The sequence below is a fragment of the Mustelus asterias genome, chromosome 19 (assembly GCF_964213995.1).
Source record: "Mustelus asterias chromosome 19, sMusAst1.hap1.1, whole genome shotgun sequence".
Taxonomy (NCBI): Eukaryota; Metazoa; Chordata; class Chondrichthyes; order Carcharhiniformes; family Triakidae; genus Mustelus; species Mustelus asterias.
In genome coordinates this window covers 4,154,821-4,175,546 of record NC_135819.1, presented here as the reverse complement: position 1 = coordinate 4,175,546, position 20,726 = coordinate 4,154,821, and the positions used below count along the sequence as shown (strand labels likewise).

General features: G+C 48.2%; 1 protein-coding gene across 2 annotated transcripts in view; it reads left to right on the top strand.

Moving 5' to 3' along the window:
* The window catches only part of kank2 (KN motif and ankyrin repeat domains 2), a 154,772-nt gene that overhangs the window by 10,316 nt on the left and 123,730 nt on the right, over nucleotides 1–20,726 (top strand). Inside the window, exon 1 of one of the 2 annotated variants that reach the window (XM_078234910.1) lies at nucleotides 16,225–16,280. The exons of the other annotated variant lie outside the window; for it this stretch is intronic. The gene's annotated coding sequence lies outside the window, so the exon portion shown is untranslated. Of the gene's footprint in view, nucleotides 1–16,224; nucleotides 16,281–20,726 lie in introns of those variants that run through there. 2 annotated transcript variants of the gene reach the window in all.

The following is a 20,726-nucleotide window of genomic DNA, read 5'->3' as shown; positions in this document are numbered from 1 at the left end:
GGAAGTGATAAAGGGGGAAGCTGGATAAACCGAGGTCTGACAGATGTCCCGTTCCATTGCATCATCTTGACAATACCTTCCTTTATAACTCCCTGTCAAATATATCTCGGCCCCATTGTCCTGTTCTCTGTTCTAGCACTCCCGTTGTCACAGCCGTCACAAACCTCTCGCTTTATGGGGTGCGGCCTGGTAACAGTAGCCTGATGCCAACATAGCACCAAATTAGGGCAAACTTGTCTTCGAAGCTGCCCAAAGCCATTCCTCTGAGGACTCTCTTGCAGCCAGCAGAGATGAGTGTCGGTCTGGGCTGGGTCTGACCAGGTTTCCTTCGGTGAAAAGACGGTTCCATGCTTTGCTACACCGAACTACAGGATATTTAGTCTTGCAAAACAAAAAAAAAACACCTAACGAGATTGCCTTTTGAGGTATTAAATCGGGCATTTTGGTTAACATAAATGCAGAAGGAAGCTGACCAGATTTATTTATACGAGGCTTGGGATTTGTTAAGTTTTGGTCCAGTTGGCATCAATATTGACACCAGCTCATGCAAAACTTATTTGTGGCTTGGCTTCATAGCAGGAAAATCATTGTACCAGAGCAAGCAGCTTGACTGCGGACAGCCCTGTGCATTGCCCTCTCCATTAGTCAGTTCCCCGTGGCCCTGTGCATTCCTCCCTCCGTTGCTTGGCAGGTCGCTATGGCTCTATACTTTTACCTCCCACAGTCCAAAAGACATGCTGGTTAGGGTGCATTGGCCGTGCTAAATTCTCCCTCAGTGTTACCCGAACAGGTGCCGGAGTGTGGCGACTAGGGGATTTTCACAGTAACCTCATTGCAGTGTTAATGTAAGCCTACTCGTGACACTAATAAATACACTTTAAACCATCCCCATTTCCCCAGCCAGGGGCCCGGGTTTGATTCCCAGCTTGGGTCACTGTCTGTGCGGAGTCTGCACGTTCTCTCCCCCGTGTCTGGGTTTCCTCCGGGTGCTCCAGTTTCCTCCCACAGGCTGAAAGACGTGCTGGTTTGGTGTTAAATTCTCCCTCGGTGTACCCGAACAGGTGCCGGACTGTGGCGACTAGGGGATTTTCACAGTAACTTCATTGCAGTGTTAATGTAAGCCAAGTTGTGACAATAATAAATAAACTTATTACGTTTATTAAAGTCTATTAAATTAACTAAAGCAGAGGCTGCCCAAACTCATTTTCATGATGTGGAGATGCCGGCGTTGGACTGGGGTAAACACAGTAAGGAGTCTAACAGCACCAGGTTAAAGTCCAACAGGTTTATTTGGTAGCAAACGCCACTCGCTTTTGGAACGCTGCTCCTTCGTCAGGTGATTGGGAGATCTGACAAAGGGGCAGCGCTCCGAAAGCTAGTGGCGTTTGCTACCAAATAAACCTGTTGGACTTTAACCTGGTGTTGTTAGACTCCTTACTGTGCAAACTCATTTTCCACAGGGCCTTCGACAGCTGTCAATCCAGACCAAAAGCCGAGAGTTTCAAAACCGGGGACGATGCTGAGGGGTTGGCAAAGAGTGAGCGAAATTCAGCTTTCACCAAGGAAGGACAGGAGAACTGCCTAATGGTGCTTGTGTGGCCCCAAAATAGATAGTGTGGAAAATATGTTTGTTGTGATGTGGTCTGGTGAGAGGCCTGGACTATTTATATTTCATTCCCGACTCTAATCTGTCACCTGGGAGACCTTGTAACTGTAGTGTAACTGAGCACCATTGATGGGAATCTGCCAAACACCTCATGGGGAAGACCTTGAACCCTATCTGTGAGCAGGCGGCGGTGGGCGGGTGCAGCTGAGAACTAGGTGGCTGTGTTGATTTATCTGATTAATTACGAATGTGTGTTTCTGACAGCTCGTCCTGGGAACGCGAGCGTTTGCCTGCTAAATACAACACCCACCCTGCATTACAGACAACGGACTTCCTTACTGTCCACGTCTGTTCTCAAACAAACATTTCCACTCCTCTAGCCACGCTGTAAAAGAGAGATTGCAGGATTCCGGCAGCGGCTCATGGAGTACAGTCAGGGGGGGTCAGAATTCCTCACTTGCTTACCTCGGATTCCAACGAGCTTCCACTTTCTCCGTGGCAGATCCCTTAAAAAATGCTGACCAACCTCCGACGACATTGTATCCCACGTTAGTGACACAAAAGAAAATCTTTCACCATCTATTTTAAATTATTATATTACCAAGCATCTGTACGCTAGTTGGGATCAGTAAAGCCACTCTGGGCATGTTTTAACTTGACTGATACTAAGTAAATTTATTTATTTATTCATGTCACAAGTAAGCCTTACATGAACACTGCAATGAAATTACTGTGAAATGAAGTTATTCGCACTTCAGAGGTACCTAATTAGAATTGGAAAATAGGATCTAATCCAAATTGGGAACTATGATGGTGATTTATAGAATCATAGAATCCCTACAGTGCAGAAGGAGGCCGTTCGGCCCATCGCGTCTGCACTAATCACAATCCCACCCAGGCCCTATCCCCATAACCCCATGCATTCACCCTAACTCATCCCCCTGACACTAAGGGGAAATTTAGAATGGCCAATCCACCTAACCAGCTCATCTTTGGAGTGTGGGAGGAAACCAGAGCACCCGGAGGAAACCCACACAGACACGGGGAGAACGTGCAAACTCCACACAGACAGTGACCCAAGGCCGGAATCGAACCCAGGTCCCTGGCGCTGTGATGCAGCAGTGCTAACCACTGTGCCACCGTGCCGCCCGAAACAAAGAATCTAAGGAGGAAAATAGCTTATTTTCCAGCTTGGAGTACAGTGGATTGAAAGTTTTTTGAAAGTTTTATTTATTAGTCACAAGTAGGCTTGCATTAACACTGCAATGAAGTTACTGTGAAAATCTCCTAGTCGCCACACTTGTGGAAGGAAACCAGAGCAACCGGAGAAACCCACGCAGACACGGGGGAGAACGTGCAAACTCCACACAGACAGTGACCCAAGCCGGGAATCGAACCCGGGTCCCTGTCGCTGTGAGGCAGCAGTGCTTGCCCCTGTGCCACCCTTGGAATGGGAGTCACTTTTTAATCTGATTTGAGGATTCAGTTTCCAACCTGCTTTAATGGTTATGCATCAACCTCGATCTCATTGGAGGGTGGAACAAGTTCGAGGGGCTGAATGGCCTGCTCTCAGTTCTCCCTTCTCTGTGAAGTGGGCGGCATGATGTTTCTTTTTTTTTTGTTTTCCGTGTGATCTCCTGTGAGCTGTCGCCCCGAGCACTGTCACCCACGCTGGAAGAGGTGAACGTTATACACTCGCGTGTTTTTCTAACTTTTACACAATTTCTGAGCCTTGCTGTGGGTCTGTGAAGCTTGCGAGAAATGGGAAGCAGAGGGCCGCATCTAAATCCCTGAAAATATGAGAGCGCAGTCTGCGCTGGGAGTGGAGTTTTGCTTCTCCCGTGAGGAATTAAGACAGTTCCTGAGATCCAGAGTGAGGGTGGGGTTTGTTGGCTTTCCCTGGTTTCCAAGTGCAGTTTCCCTCGTGTCTTACAGGCTCTGAGAACATGGGTCTGACGGCCACACCCCTGTGCATTCAGTGAAGTGAGCTGAACTCATGATGTTTTGGTTTAACTGAATCGAATTCTTTTTTAAAAAAAAGTTCCTCCCTGGGATCAGACATCCTGCGTCATGGAGGGAATGAGGATAATGTGATTTGTGTCAGAAAGTGCTGCAAATTCACAGCAAGCTCTTTCAGTATCTGACAGAATAATTTTATTTATTAGTGTCACAAGTCTGCTTACATTAACACTGCAATTACGTTACTGTGAAAATCCCCTAGTTGCCACACTCCTGCGCCTGTTTGTGTACACCGAGGGAGAATTTTAGCACGGCCAATCCACCTAACCAGCACGTCTTTCGGACTGTGGGAGGAAACCGGAGCACCCGGAGGAAACCCACGGGGAGAACGTTCAGACTCCACGCAGACAGTGATCCAAGCCGGGAATCGAACCCCTGTCCCTGGTGCTGTGAAGCAGCAGTGCTAACCACTGTGCCGAGGATGGGGTGGGGGTGCAGGAGTGGAACTCACTTTCTGATACCTACTCCAGCACCTGCCTCACAGCGCCAGGGACCCGGGTTTGATTCCCGGCTTGGGTCACTGTCTGTGCGAAGTCTGCATGTTCCCCCCATGTCTGCGTGGGTTTCCTCCCACGATCCAAAAGACGTGCTGGTTAGGGTGCATTGGCCGTGCTAAATTCTCCCTTAGTGTACCCGAGCAGGCGCCAGAGTGTGGTGACTAGGGGATTTTCACAGTAACTTCATTGCAGTGTTAATGTAAGCCTACATGTGACAATAAACTTAAAACTTATAGGGAGTGGCAGACGGCTATTCGCACATGAAGTGCATCATAGCCTAATCCAATCCTCCAGTCTGCTGACACACCACACCCAACCACCCACAGCTGAAGTCACTGGGACCAAAGCCAGGACTGGGAGTCTTCTCCAGTCTGCAGTGTTGAGGCAAATCACAGCATCACTGTCCCTACCACCCACCGACACTTGCTGGATAAAGATTTCATCTCCTGCCTCAGCTGGAGTGAGGCTGGTCTGTGTCATAAAGTGCAAGGGAAAATAAAAGAAAGGGGTAATATTTCAAATGAGCCCCTTCTTCTGGGGGAGGAGTAAGGTTTGACCCTTACTGAACCAAGTCTCCCAACTCCAGGCACTTCCACATTTACTGTTTTTATTTCCGCTCTGGCGTTTGATCCGTGCTGTTCAGGGATGACCCCAATCCAGTCGGTGGTACTGCTGTACTTTCTGTTTGAACTCTTAAGGGCTGTACGAACCAAACTGATTTCCCCCAGCCCCCTTCCCTTAAAAAAGTTTTAGTGTGTTTAATAAAGGCTCCAGCCAAAGAAAATACTAAGCCTGAAAGGCTATCCGTTATCCCACCAGCGTTATCCCCAGCCTGAAAGGCTATCTGTTATCCCACCAGCGCTGTACACTCTTACATGAAGCCCTTCTGACTCGTGTTGAAGGGAGAGAGTGCGAGGAAAAGAGGTACAATTTTCAGCAAACTCCCTGATTGCAGGACTGTCAGTGATTTATCCCATCTGGAAAAGCTCCTGCTCCCAGACAGGGAATATAAATGTTGTTATCATTGGAAAGTTGGAGTTTGTTTTCACTACTCTCCCTGTGTGTAAATCTGTGTGTGTGTATATCTGTGTGTGTGTCTGTGTGTGTGTGTGTGTGTCTGTGTGCATGCATCTGTATGTGTGTATGTGTGTCTGTCTGTGTATGTGTCTGTCTGTGTATGTGTCTGTCTGTGTATGTGTGTGTGTGTGTGTATGTGTGTGTGTATGTGTGTCTGTCTGTGTATGTGTGTCTGTCTGTGTATGTGTCTGTCTCTGTGTGTTGGGACAGGATGTGAGAGAGCAATGCACTGTGGAGAGGTTGAGAAGAAAGCAGCCCCTAAGAAAACATTACAAAGGACAAAGAATTTGCAGAGAATCCGCCTCCCGTTTTGTCCATGTTGCTGCGTTTTAACATAATGCAGCATGTTCCGTTAACTGATCCCAGATTCTGAGCATTCCTGAAGGAATTCAAGTATCCGTCAGCTCAGTCCCAGATGTCCTTCATGTTTTTACATTGTATTAGTGTAACTACAGTATTGTAAAACTTAAACACAATATTCTCCTGTTGGTTTTAAATTTATCGTCTGCCCATTTTTTTTGTCCACTCTGAACGACACCCTGCCCCACCCCCTCCCCAGACTCAGATCGTACATCATTCCAGGCTGAAAATTCAGCATTTTACTCAGCCTCAGTCGATGGTCCATCAAACTGTGAGTCAGTGCGGGGAGTGTGTCCATAAGAAATAAGAGGATGGATTCTCCAACTCTGCTTCACATTCAGTCTGTGGAGATGCCGGCGTTGGACTGGGGTGGGGCGCAGTAAGAAGTCTCACAACACCAGGTTAAAATCCAACAGGTTTATTTGGAATCACAAACTTTTGGAGCGCTGCTCCTTCGTCAGGTGAATGGGTTTGCCACTCACCTGATGAAGGAGCAGTTTGTGAGATTTCTTACTGTGTCACATTCAATATGATTTGGGCGGCACAGAAGTTAGCACTGCTACCTCACAGCGCCAGGAACCCGGGTTCAATTCCGGCCTCGGGTCACTGTCTGTGTGCAGTTTGCACATTCTCCCCGTGTCTGCGTGGGTTTCCTCCAGGTGCTCCGGTTTCCTCCCACAGGCCAAAGATGTACGGGTTAGGTTGATTGGCCATGCTAAATTGACCCTAGTGTTGGGGGATCAGCAGGGTAAATATGTGGGGTTACGGGAATAGGGCCTTGGTGGGAATGTGTCCGGTGCAAACTCGATGGGCCGAATGGCCTCCTTCTGCACTGTAGGGATTCTGTGATCATGGTTGATCTTCTGTCTCAATGCCTGTCAATATCCTGGGGGTTACCATTGACCAGAACTAGACTAGCCATATAATTCTTCTAAACTCCAAAAAATGTAAGCCCAATATACTCAGCCTCTCAGGGACCAATCCAGTGAACCATCGCTGTACCACCTCCAATGCAAGTATATCCTTCCTTAAATATGGCCACAAAATCTGTGCACAATATTCTAGATGTGGTCTCACCAAAGCCTTGTACAATTGTAGCAAGACTTCTTTATCCTTGTACGCCAATCCCCTTGTACTAAGGCCAACATGCCATTTGCCTTACTAAATGTGCACCGTACCTGTATGTTTCTGTATTCATAGACGAGTACACTCAAGGCTGTCCTGAAAATCAACATTTACAGGTTTTACACTTCCTCTCCAAAAATAAATTCTGCTTTTTTATTCTTACTGCCAAGGTCTGTGTGGAGTTTCTCCCCGTGTCTGCGTGGGTTTCCTTCGGGTGCTCCGGTTTCCTCTCACAGTCCAAAGATATGCGGGTTAGGTTCATTGGCCATGATAAATTGACCCTTAGTGTCGGAATTAGCAGGGTAAATATGTGGGGTTATGGGAATAGGACCTGGGTGGGATTGTGGTCGGTGCAGACTCGATGGGCCATTCTGCACTGTAGGGATTCCATGATTCTAGATGATTGACCTCAAACTTACTCACATTATACTCTGTGTGCCACCTTGTTGCCCACCCATTTAACCTGTTGACTGGGAACAATGTGACCCCTGGCTTGTTTTGAAAAGTTGACACTTGCCAGGACCAACCAGGGTGGATGTAAATAAGGTGCCCACATGGGCATTTCACTTTGCAGTAAAACGTGCCAAGGCACTAGACACAAGAGTATCATCAGAGGCTACATGACACCGAGTCACAGAAAGAGATATTAGGAAAGGTGATCAGGATCTTGGTCAAAAGGGTAGGATTTAAGGAGTATCTTAAAGGAGCCAATTGTCATGAAGCCATTGGGCGGCATGGTGGCACAGGACTTAGCACTGCTGCCTCACAGCGCCAGGGACTCGGGTTTGATTCCCGGCTTGGGTCACTGTCTGTGCGGAGTCTGCACGTTCTCCCCGTGTCTCCGTGGGTTTCCTCCAGGTGCAGTTCTGTTAGGGAGTGAGTTCTAGGATTGTGACCCAGCAACAGGAATGGTGATTTGGTTCCAAGTCAGGATGGTGTGAGGCTTGGAGGGGACCTTGCAGATTGTGGTGTTCCCATGCGTCTGCTGCCCTTGCCCTTCTAGCAGATGGACATCACAGGTTTGGTCGATGCTGTTCAAGGAGCCTTGGTAAGTTGACCCAGGACATCAACACCAATGTAAATATTAATGGCGACTGAGGCCACTGTTATTCGCTGTTGACCCAAACAAAGTGGACTCTGGAACAAACTCAAAGCTTGCAGTTGACACCACATTGGACGATGTAGTTAATTCCAGGAAAACGATGACGGAATACAAAAAGTAAAAAAACTTGCACATGGGCTGCAGCAGTTCAGGAACAGGGCTCACCACCACCTTCTCAAGGGAAATTAGGGATTGAGCAACAAATGCTGGCTTAACTCAGCGATGCCAACATCCTGTGAAAGAATTTAAATAAACCCGACACAATCCAGGGCACAGCAGCCTGCTTGATTGGCACCTCATGCATCAACTTAAACAGTTGGTCCCTCACCACTGATGCACTGTGGCAGCCGTGTGCCATCTGCAAGATGCACTGCAGCAACTCGGTGGGGCACTGGGCGGCACGGTGGCACAGTGGTTAGCACTGTTGCCTCAAAGTGCCAGGGGCCCGGGTTCAAATCACGGCTTGGATCACTGTCTGTGTGGAGTTTGCACATTCTCCCCGTGCCTGCGTGGGTTTCCTCCGGGTGCTCCGGTTTCCTCCCGCAGTCCAAAGATGTGCGGGTTAGGTGGATTGTCCATGCTAAATTGCCCCTTAGGGTCAGGAGGACTAGCTAGGGTAAATGCATGGGGTTGTGGGGGTAAGTCCTGGGAGGGATTGTGGTCGGTGCAGACTCGATGGGCCGAATGGCCTCCTTCTGCACTGTTGGGATTCTATGATTCTATAACTCAACAAGGCCACTTCGATAGCACCTTCCAATTCCATGTCCTCTATCATCTAGAAGGACAAGGGCAGCAGACACATGGGAACACTAGCAGCTGCAGGTTTCCCCTTCCAAGTTACACATCAACCTTGCCAATGATGTGCAGATCCTGAGAATGAATTGAAAATGACATTTAATTAGAAATGCATCTGTAAAATTCACAGCAGATTGTGATGTTCCCATAAGTGTCCAATGGCCTTGTTCTGTACCCAATGCTGTTTGGCTCACAGCTTCAATGGGCATTGCAAAAACACTCTGGGATGTAATTACTCTGGAGTCAATGAGATACAGGCTGTGATCATTCCGATGGAACCACCTGATGTACCCTTGATCTCACTACCTCAAACTGGGCCTAACTGCAGTGGGAGAAAAGTAAATCAGACCGACTAGTTTGTTCTAAGCCGTACACGGTGGCACAGTGGTTAGCACTGTTGCCTCACAGTGCCAGGGACCCAGGTTCAATTCCCGGCTTGGGTCACTGTCTGTGTGGAGTTTGTACATTCTCTCCATGTCTGCGTGGGTTTCCTCCGGTTGCTCTGGTTTCCTCCCACACTCCAAAGATGTGCAGGTTAGGTTGATTGGCCGTGATAATTGCCCCTTAGTGTCAGGGGTTTAACAAGGTAAATAAGTGGGGTTATGAGGATAGGGCCTGGATGGGATTGTGGTCGGTGTAGACTCGATGGGCCAAATGGCCTCCTTCTACACTGCAGGGATTCTATTTCTTCTATTTCTATAACACCTTCACCAGTAAGTAGTCTCACAACACCAGGTTAAAGTCCAACAGGTTTATTTGACCTCGTGTTGTGAGACTACTTATTGTGCCTACCCCAGTCCAACGTCGGCAACTCCACACCTTCATCAGTGAAATTCATGCTCAGAGGCTTTTGCCAGACATTTACCATAAGACATAGGAGCAGAAGTAGGCCATTCGGTCCATTGAGTCTGCTCCGTCATTCCATGATATCATGACTGATCTGATATAACCCTCAACTCCACTTTCCCCACAACCCTCGATTCCCTTACTGATTAAAAATGTCTGTCTCAGCCCTGAACATACTTAATGATGTTAAGCCTCACAGCCCTCCGCGGGAAAGAATTCCACAGATTCACTCCCCTCTGAGAGAAGAAATTCCTCCTCATCTCTGTCTTAAACAGGCGACCCCCTTACTCTGAGATTGTGCCCTCTGCTCCTAGACTCTCCCATAAAGGGGAAACAACCTCTCAGCATCTACCCTACATTTCTCCGCTCACAGGTACTCTTCCCATCTCACCTCCCACCAAACCCCTACCCCAACCCTTCATCACTCTTCAATCTTCTCAATCTCCTGCCATCATCCCAGATTTGAATCCTTCTTGGATAAACCCACAGACTGCATCCCTAATTTTCTTTGGCTTCCTGTAGCCTGCAGCTGCCGAGCCTAAACCTCTCCAACATAGACCAATTGGGCTGAAAGGCCTCCTTAAGGTTTAAAGTTTTTAAAAAAGTTTATTTATTAGTCACAAGTCAGCTTACATTAACATTGCAATGAAGTTACTGTGAAAATCCCCTCGTTGCTGCGCTCTGGCGCTTGTTCGGGTACACCGAGGGAGAATTTAGATGGCCAATGCACCTAACCAGCACATCTTTCGGAAGCGCTACTTCCTCACGGTGCCAGGGACCCGGATTCAATTCCGGCCTCGGATCACTGTCTGTGTGGAGTCTGCAAGTTCTCCCCGTGCCTGCGTCAGTTTTCTCCGGGTGCCCTGGTTTCCTCCCACAGTCCAAAGACGTGCGGGTTAGGTTGATTGGCCATGCTAAATTGACCCTAGTGTCAGGGGGATTAGCAGGGTAAATAGGAGGGGTTATGAGAATAGGGCCCGGATGGGATTGTGGTCGGTGCAGACTCGATGGGCTAAACGGCCTCTTTCTGTACTTCGGTATTCTATGATTGTGTTCTGTGAACACTGGTTCTATCTGGGCTTTGTATTATCAGGATATCAAAAACAGGCAGAAAATGTGCTGAAAATGTGAAAGAAAAACAGAAAATGCCTTGGGTTGGGTAAAGTTTCGAAAGAGGAAAGGCCGTTAACACTTGATGAGGGATCTCTGCTGCTAATCAGGTACTGTTGTAGTGTGTGACCCTAGGGGGTATCAGGCATGGGTAGTGATTGTGTTGGGCTTAGACTGAGGACTGTTTAGATTCATGGAACTCCCCTTCAAAAAGGGCCATTTATGGCACAAAGCTCTTTCAACACTGTGATATGTTGCTGTATAAACTCTCACGTATCATTCTCTGTCCGTGTAACTAGGGCCCACATAGGAGGGGGGCCCAGTGTGGACAGAGATTGTGTGACTTGTTACATTGTGTGACTAGGCTGGCACATACAGACCCATGTTACCATCACATCAAACTGGCCGCAGGCTCAATCTCCTAGTCTTAGGATAAAGGTGTGACCATTTAGGGCAGAGATGAGAACTTTCAGCACTCGGAGGATTGTGAATTTTTGGAATTCTCACAGCACGCTGTGGTAGGAGGCTCGATTGCTGTGTACCTTCAAGGCAGAGATCGATACCTCGGAATAACCGGGATGGGATGGGAAAGTGGAGTTGCACATTAAGGAAATTAAAGGATATCAGGGTAGTGTGGGAAGGTGGAGGTAAACGATCAGCTATGGTCTTCATGAATGGTGAAGTAGGGCTAAAGGGGCCAAATGGTCCACTCCTGCTCCTGTTTCTCATATTTTTATGGTGCATCTCTCAACAGTCACTCGGAGTAAGACGAGCAGATCACAGAGACAATCATTAATGTTTCAGTCCCACCATCTCCACACGCAGCAGCGACCCAGGCAGAAGGTGAAACTTGGTCATTGAATGATCCTCCGACCTGCCCAGACATTGTTGTTTAATTTATATCTCGGAGCTATGCAGAAATGACACCAGTACGTAACGTGGTTATTTCCAAGGGTTTTAAAATATCTCTGCAATCACAAAATGTCTGCACTCATGCTTGCAGCTCAGCTTCTAGTAGTTTCTGTAGGGTCAGTTTACTTTGCTCTTAGTCAACACCCAGGCTCAACCAATCAAGCACAGTGAGTATAGATCAGTTACTCACCTCGCATTATCAAACACAGAACAATTGAACACTACAGACACACAAAGGTCTGAAAACTCAGGAGGATTTGTAGGCTGCAATGGAACAATATCACCAGACAGAAGAAAAGGAGTAAAAACTGAGCGTGTATTGACGCAGTGCATTCCATTGCTTCAGGATGCTTTCCAGGCAATGCAATCATTTTTTCTGAAGTGTAGTCAATGTTATAACGGCAGTCAAATAGCACACAGTGAGTTCCCACAAACAGCAGTGTGCCAATGATCACTTTTTGTGATGATGTTTGAGGGATAAATATTGGTCAGGACATAACTCCCTTTCACATCCGCCTGAGAAGGCAGGCTGGACCTTAGTTTGAAAAGAAATAGACTTGTGTATATATGTGGATGGCACGATGGCACCGTGGTTAGCACTGCTGCCTCACAGCGCCAGGAACCCGGGTTTGATTCCGGCCTCGGGTCACTGTCTGTGTGGAGTTTGCACGTTCACCCTTTGTCTTGCATGAGTTTCTTCCTGGTGCATAGAAATGAAGAGCAGGAGTAGACCATTCAGCCCTTCGAGCCTGCTCTGCCATTCAATAAGGCCATGCCAATCTGATTGTGGCCTCAACTCCACTTTCTTCTATAGGATTCTGCAGCGGGTTAATGACCAGATAATCCGCTTTTGCAGAATTTCCTTGAGAGATAGCTATTGACCAGGACAGCAAGAGAGAATTTTCCCGTCCCACCCGCCACGGGAATCATAGCGGGTGCAGGGGCGGGGGGAGCCATGCAAAGATCCATTGACCTTGGGTGGGATTTTCAGGTTTTTGGGCCAAGCGCTGCCAGAAATTCCCGTTCCGGGGATAACTGCCCTATTCTTTATCAAAATCGTGTCATGGGATCTTTTGCCTCCCCTGACAGGGTAGAAAAGAGAGTTTAACATCTCAGTCTGACAGAGCAGCACCGTCCCAGTACTGCACTGGTGTGTTAGCCTTGATTTCTGTGCTGAAGTGGGACTTGAACACAGGACCTTCGGACTCTGAGGCAGCGATGTCCCCGTGAGATGTAACTGTCCTGTGACTGCCCCAGGACAACGGAGGGAGCATTTGGCCCCAGTGAGACCAGCCTGTACTATCCCCTGACGCAGAAAATTCCACATGCCTGTTTGTGAGCGTGTGCAAACTCAAATTAAATCGCCTTAATGCATGAGACTCTCGGCTCAAAAGGAGAATTGTTATCTAATGGACAAACCTCAGCTAAAGTTCACTGCAGCCGAGTTTATATAACTCGAGAGCTAGTAACTTAGAGGGATGTTTATTTCAAGATAATAGTCAGTGTGAAAAATTTCCGGAGCATTTAGTGACGCACAGAGCTTTCTTGTTCAGGCATGATCTGTGGCTCAGGAAAAAAGTAACCAAGATTAGCCAGGTAGTTAATCTTGATATAAGAATCATTGGGGGTGTAACCATAGGAACCAATGATTTTGTGTCCATGTCCATGCCACGGATTAAATGGGATTTTTTTTTTGCATTGAGGCCAGTTAGTGGGCAGAATGTCTTATTGTATTGGAGAGGAAATAAAATAAATTGAGCTTGGTTCATGGACAAAAGGCTTCGGTTTTGAAAGCCTGTAGTTTTGAAGCAGGGATGTGAGCAATCCTAATGTTTCTTAAAGGAAAGCTGCATGGGGATCATTAAGGGGCTTGACTGGGTAAATGCTGAGAGGATGTTTCCCCTCATGGGAGAGTCTAGGACCAGAGGACAGAGTCTCTGAATAAAGGGGTGCCAATTTAAGACTGAGCTGAGGAGAAATTTCTTCTCTCAGAGGTTTGTGTGTCTTTGGAACTTTTTGCCACAGACAGCTGTGGGGGCAGAGCCCTTGTGTATATTGAAGGCTGAGATAGATTTTTGATCAGTAAGGGAATCGAGGGTTATGGGAAAAGGGCAGGTAAGTGGACGTGAGGAATGTAGGTTGGATCAGCCATGGTCCTATTGAGTGGTGGAGCAGGCTCGAAGGGCAAAACTGCCTACTCCTGTTCCTATTTCTTATGATCTTACACTAGGAGCCTGACTGGCATAAGCACTGCGTAATGAGTTCAACCAGGCAATTGAGGTTGGTCTGCATGAACCTGAACCCTCGTTTTAGGGAGCTGCCCCTTTTTTGAGTTGTCCCTAAGTTAATTTGATTTCATTTATTTGGTTGGACACAAAAAGAGATCCCAAATTGATGGGCCAATCAGGGAGCCCCATGCTCTGTACTGAAGCAGGAGTGTCAGTTCCTCTGGCACTCCGGATGGAGACTGCATAGGGAGCACTCTGTGTGTAGTGTTGTCCGATCCTGTAAATAAAGGAATTTCGGTGAAGGGACTTTTGCCTCCGAGGGCTTATTACACACTACAAAATGGGTGTCATTGCGGGATTTAGTGGTAAAGATCAGGCTTTTTGGTTTGATTTATTATTGTCACACGTATTGGGATACAGTGAAAAGTATTGTTTCTTGTGTGCTATACAGACAAAGCATACCGTTCATAGAGTGCATAAGGGAGAAGGAAAGGAGAGGGTGCAGAATGGAGTGTTACATAGAACATAGAACAGTACAGCACAGAACAGGCCCTTCGGCCCACGATGTTGTGCCGAGCTTTGTCTGAAAACCAGATCAAGCTATTTCCTCCCTATCATCCCACAGTCTGATTTGATTTATTATTGTCACATGTGTTGGGATACAGTGAAAAGTATTGTTTCATGCGCACTATACAGGGATGTGGCCATCCCTAATTGTCCTTGAGAAGCTGCCTTCTTGAACAGCTGCAGTCCGTGTGCTGTAGGTACACCCACTGCGCTGTTGGGGTGGGGGTGAGTGCCAGGATTTTCACCCAGCTACTTTTAACACTGATCCATTGGCGCTCTCCATCATTCCATGGGGTCTCCCCCCCCCCCCCTACTCCCATTGGAGGACTGTAAAATGCCATCCTTGGCGCTCAGACCCTAGTGGTTAAGGTGAAGGATGGCAAAAGTGCCCTCTTTTGGCAGGGCGGGGTGGTCTCCAATTATAGCCCGACGCTCTCTCGGACATGGAAACCCGTTAGGGTATAATGTGAGGCAGAGGCACCTGTGGCAACCCACGTGCTTCAAGTGCCTCGAGGACATCTGCATCCTTGTATGCCTGGTCGGTAGAATAGTAAAACAAAATACTACTTAAATGGTGAGAAAGTACAGAATACTGCAGTACACAGCAACCTGTATGTCCTTGTACATGAATCGCATGCAGATAGGATGGGTGAGAGCCTATCTAGAGTGCTATACAGTCTTGGATTGAACCTTCCCACTTTGGATTGAACACACCCACCCCCCCTTTTTTTTAAGGAGGGTTACGCTTGCATTGAAGACATTTCAGTGAGGATTCACTGGATTGATTATAGGAGCAAAGGGATTATCTTAAAAGGAAATGTTCAGCAGGCTAGGCCTTTACTTTTTTAACTTTATTTATTGGTGTCACAAGCAGGTTTACATTAACACTGCAATGAAGTAACTGTGAAAATCCCCTAGTCGCCACACTCCGGCGCCTGTTCGGGTACACTGAGGGAGAATTTAGCACGGCCAATGCACCCTAACCAGCACGTCTTTCGGACTGTGGGAGGAAACCAGAGCACCCGGAGGAAACCCACGACGACACGGGGAGAACGTGCAAACTCCACACAGACAGTGACCCAAGCTCGGGAATCGAACTTGGGTCCCTGGCGCAGTGAGGCAGCAGTGCTAACCACTGTGCCACCGTGCTGCCCTTAGAAGAGTAAGAGGTGATCTCATTGAAACGAATAAGATTCTGCGGGGGGGGGGCTTGACAAGGTAGATGCTGAGAGGATGCTTCCCCTTATAAGGGAAATCTAGAACCAAGGGGCACAGTTTAATCTACCATTTAAGATGGAGATGAGGAATTTCTTCTGAGGGTCATGAATCTTTGGAATCCTGTATTCCAGAGAGCATCGAATGAGTTAGCTTTTTGATGCAAGGAGTCGAGGGTAATGAGTGGGGGGGTGGTGCAGGCAGAAAAGTGTGGCCACAAACAGAGCAGCCACCAGCTTACTGTATGGTGCAGCAACTCGGAGGGGCTGAATGGCCTCCTTCTGCTCCTATTTTGTATGTTCTTTCACATGTCACAGTGCACATGCTGCAGAAGAGTTGCGGGGAGGTCCAACACCCAAGAGCACGACCTTCAACTTGTGTTAGTGTGTGAGTGACTTGCTCAGTGGGCCTGTGGTTTGCAGTGAGCACACAGTGGGCATCTCATTGAGGGAGTGGTCTCGCGTGTGCCGCGTATGTCCTGAAGGCTGACCTAATTTGCTAATTCATGCCATGTGTGTGTGCGTATGTGTGAGCCTGTGATGTAATTAATTTAACAAAAGTGCCCCCTCCCTGCCTGCTGTTTTCCCTCTCAGTCCCGGCCAGGGGTTGAACTGACCGAGGGAGGACTGTGTGGAGGCAGCAATGGCAGAAGCAGGTCTGGAGGCAACTGGCCCTTAAATGCTGCAGATCCCTTGAAGTTGGGGGGTGTGGGGGGGGGGGGGGGGGGGGGGGGGGCGCGGTGGAGAAACGGCATCCGCTACCATTTTCCCGCAGTTCCTCACAAGAGCTACATGGAGCTGGATAACGTCACCAGTCTTCAGGTACTAAAGCCTTTGCAAGCCAGCAATCCTGTGTAAACATGGGGCCATTGCAGGGGAAGAGTTACAGAAGCGGTTGCTGTAGTTTGGAAACTATAGGACTGTTTTCACACAGAGAGAGAGAGAGAGAGAGAAAAGCAACTTGTACGTACTGATGTTTCAGATATCTGTGCGAAACATTTCCATGTTTCACACTAACTTTGAGTGGACTATCTGCGGTTATTTTACACAAAACGAGATCGCATAAGCAGCAGCGAGATTAATGATCAGTTCATTTACATGCCGGGGTGGCACAATGGTTCGCACTGCTGCCTCACAGCGCCAGGGACCCGGGTTCGATTCCCGGCTTGGGTCACTGTCTGTGTGGAGTTTGCACGTTCTCCCCCGTGTCTGCGTGGGTTTCCTCCGGGTGCTCCGGTTTCCTCCCCACAGTCGAAAGATGTGCAGGTTAGGGGAATTGGCCGTGCTAAATTGACCCTAGTGTCAGGGGTATTAGCAGGATAAATGAGTGGGGTTACGGGAATAGGGCCTGGGTGGGATTGTGGTGAGTGCAGACTCGATGGGCCGAATGGCCTCCTTCTGCACTGTTGGGATTCTATGATTTATTTTGGTTGCTATTGGTCAGCCCTGGACTTCTTGTAAATTCCCACACATCCTTCACCTCAGCTTTGGCGGCTATGCCTTACCTGGAACCTAAGCTGTGAAATTTCCTCCCTAAACATCTCCACCTCTAAGATGCTATTTGAAATCTATCTCTTTGACCAAGTTTTAGGTCACCTAGTCCTAATGTCTCGTTGCTTCGCTCAAAGTCAGCGTCTGATTATGCTGCAGTGAAGCCCCAAAGGACATTTTACTGCATTCAAGGTGTAATCTAGATCCACATCAAAATTGTTGGGGGAGGACTGTTGACTCGAGGAGAATGGGAAACTCCCTGCGCTCTTTGGAATATTGCCACTGGCACAGGGCAGATACAAATGTCCGTCAGAAAGATGGCACTTCCAATAGCACAAATGGCACTCCCTTGGCACTGCACTGGGAGTTTAGAGGCTCTAAGTTGATTTATTAGTGTCACAAGTAGGCTTACATTAACACTGCAATGAAGTTACCGTGAAAATCCCCGAGTCGCCACATTCCAGCGCTTGTTTGGGTTCGCTGAGGGGGAATTTAGCACGGCCAATGCACCCTAACCAGCACGTCTTTCAGACTGTGGGAGGAAACCCACGCAGACATGGGGTGAACGTGCAGACTCCACACAGACAGTGACCCAAGCCGGGAATTGAACCCGGGCCCCTGGCGCTGTGAGGCAGCAGTAACAGAGATTGAAGCCACAACCTATTGTATTCGGGCAAGAGGTTGACTGACTGAGTTTGGGCCACGTTCTCTAGCCTGGCAGTGCTGCAGAGGGTAACCAATAACCCTGGTGCACCACACACATTGAGGGCTCGGGTCTGAATGCAGGATGGGAAGATACATCTGAACTGGGTTGGAATTCCCTGGCCTCCAGCTACCATCAGAAAATCCAAGGATTTTTTTTTAAGTGGAGACTATCTCCTCTTTCAACTTCCCCCTGCCGATAATTGTTGCTCTTCAAACATTTTTTAAAGAGTTAATATCCAGCTTCCTCCTGTACTAGTGGGGACACTGGAGATCTGATTGCAGGCAGAGTGGATACTGGGTCCCCTTGCCCTCAGTATCCACCACCCGGCATTCGAAGATATCTGGCTTTCTCCCAGCACTCAGAGCTTTGGTTGGCACGGTGGCACCGCTTTGGTTAGCACTGCTGCCTCACAGCGCCAGGGACCTGGGTTCTATTCTCAGCTTGGGTCACTGTCTGTGCGGAGTCTGCACGTTCTCTCCACGTGGGTTTCCTCCAGGTGCTCCGTTCCTCCCACAGTCCAAAAGACATGCTGGTTAGGGTGCATCGGCCATGCTAAATTCTCCCTCAGTGTGGCAACTAGGGGATTTTCACAGTAACTTCATTGCAGTGTTAAGGTAAGCCTAATTGTGACACTAATAAATAAACTTTAAAACTTTTGCTTCATTGCTGTACTGTTGGTTCTGGTGCTTGCTTGCAGTTCTCTGAGCTGTGTGCAGTCCCTATCAACCACCAGACGCTTGCATAAACTTAATGAAGTTTCTGTGGGAGTTCCACAGATCTGTGGTAACAACATCTGGAATCAAACTATCAAGAGACACAGCTGCATTCTCTTGCTGAACTCCCATCACAGTCAGTCCTAACTCCCTCCACAACCTTCCTCCTGTATTCCTCTCTTCCCCAAATGGCTGGATGGAGCTCAAGGTAATTAGCTAAAGGAGTATCGTAGGACATGGGACAAATGGCAGGTACATGGATTTGAGGTACAGATCAGCCTTGTTCGAACTGAATGGCACTCACAGGCTCGAGGGACCGAATGGCCTACTGCTGTTCCAACCTGTCTTGCAGCGCTGCACAAGCAGTGTCCTAAATCACTGTCTGTGCTGACCCACCACCCAGTCAGACATAGAATCATAAAATCCCGACAGTGTAGAAGGAGTCCATTCGGCCCATCGAGTCTGCACTGACAACAATCCTACCCAGGCCCTAGCCCCATAACCCCACATATTTACCCCACTAATCCCTCTAACCTACGCATCCTGGGTCACTAAAGGTCAATTTAACATGACCAATGCACCTCTAACCCACACATCTTTGGACTGTGGGAGGAAACCGGAGCACCCGGAGAAAACCCAAGCAGACACTGGGAGAACGTGCAAACTCCACACAGACAGTGACCCAAGCCGGGAATTAAACCCGGGTCCCTGGAGCTGTGAGGCAGCAGTGCTAACCACTGTGCCACCATGCCGCCCATAAGCAGGCTCGACCTGAACTGTTTTATCTGGACGTCCCTTGAAGGTACCTCACCTGGGCACCCCTCAAAGCTATGGCATGAAGATTACCCCCCTCCCCCTCCCTTATTTTTCTTTCACGTGCTTGTCCATTTATCTTGGAGCTGAACTTTGACCTATGAGATGGACAACCTGAGTTGCAGTTTTCCTCAGTGAATGATTATCCGCTTTGTTCTCCCAAGCAATGCTTCAAGAACCCCTTGGGTACAACACAGAGCTCACTCTGCACTGCCCTGGTAGTACTTGTCCAAAACTAGAGGGCATAGGTTTTAAGGTGAGAGGGAGAAAGATTTAAAAGGGACCTGAGGGGCAACTTTTTCACACACAGCGTGGTGCGGGTATGGAATGAGCTGCCAGAGGAGGTGGTAGAGGCGGGTACAATTACAACATTTAAAAAACATTTGGACAGGTACATGGATGGGAAAGGTTTAGAAGGATAGGGGCCAAATGCAGGCAAATGGGACTAGTTCAGTTTAGGAAACCTGGTCAGCATGGACTAGTTGGGCCGAAGGGCCTGTTTCCGTGCTGTATATTGTTTTGACTGTCTATTCTTGATCTCTTGCCACCCCCCCACCAAGCCCTTGATATGTCCAACATGCAAACAGTAGGCCTCGTGCACAGCCTGTCTGTTTCCCACACCCTCCTCCCTCACACAGCAACATTCCTGTGCAACCACTGGATTTAAAGGAATCTTATGATCTGTACTTTCTACCATGGAAAAATCTGAACTGAGGTTGCTGTAAAAAGATTCGCTGACTAGAGCGGAGAACAGAGCTCTCCCGGGGAGAAGAGGAGATAAAGAGTGGTGAACTCGCTGTCTTTAATTTGTGTTCTCTCGTAACCAGCAAAATTAGACCAGAATTTCTGCCTCTGGGAGTTCAGTTTGGAAATTTATTCCCGCTTGCCTCCTTACAACACCCTGTGGTTCTCCCCTTTTTACTGCTCTCCTACTACTGGGTCCCAGTTTCCTAAGTGGAAGGTGCCTGTGGGATCTCACCCCTTCAGCCACCCTTCATGGTGAGCCTGGGCTAGCATTCATAGGAGGGGGCATGGCAACCAAGTGAGCTTCCGGCTAGCCCAAGATCTGTTCATGTGGCCCACAATCACTTTACAACCACTGGGTCTGTGGCAGTAATCCTGGCTTGCTGTCCACCCTCCCTACACACCACACCCTCCCAGGCCCGTGGATAATGAGCACAATTTCTGTAGCCCGTCTCTGTACATCTGCTGAAACCCTAAACCATGTTTTTGCTACCTCCCGGCCAGTGCTCCTGTGAATCTGCACATGCCTGCAAAGGTACTGCACTTACGTTCCAGATTAATTACCCCGCAAGAAACCTTAAAAGGACCACACATTGGAATAAGCTGGCCATGCGCAATAACAACATTTTTGAAGGGGAGCAAATTGGAAAGGATATCCTGGCACTGGAGGGGGTGCAGAGGAGATTCACTAGGTTGATTCCGGAGTTGAGAGGGTTGGCTTATGAGGAGAGACTGAGTAGACTGGGGCTATACTCATTGGAATTCAGAAGAATGAGGGGAGATCTTGTAGGAACATATGGG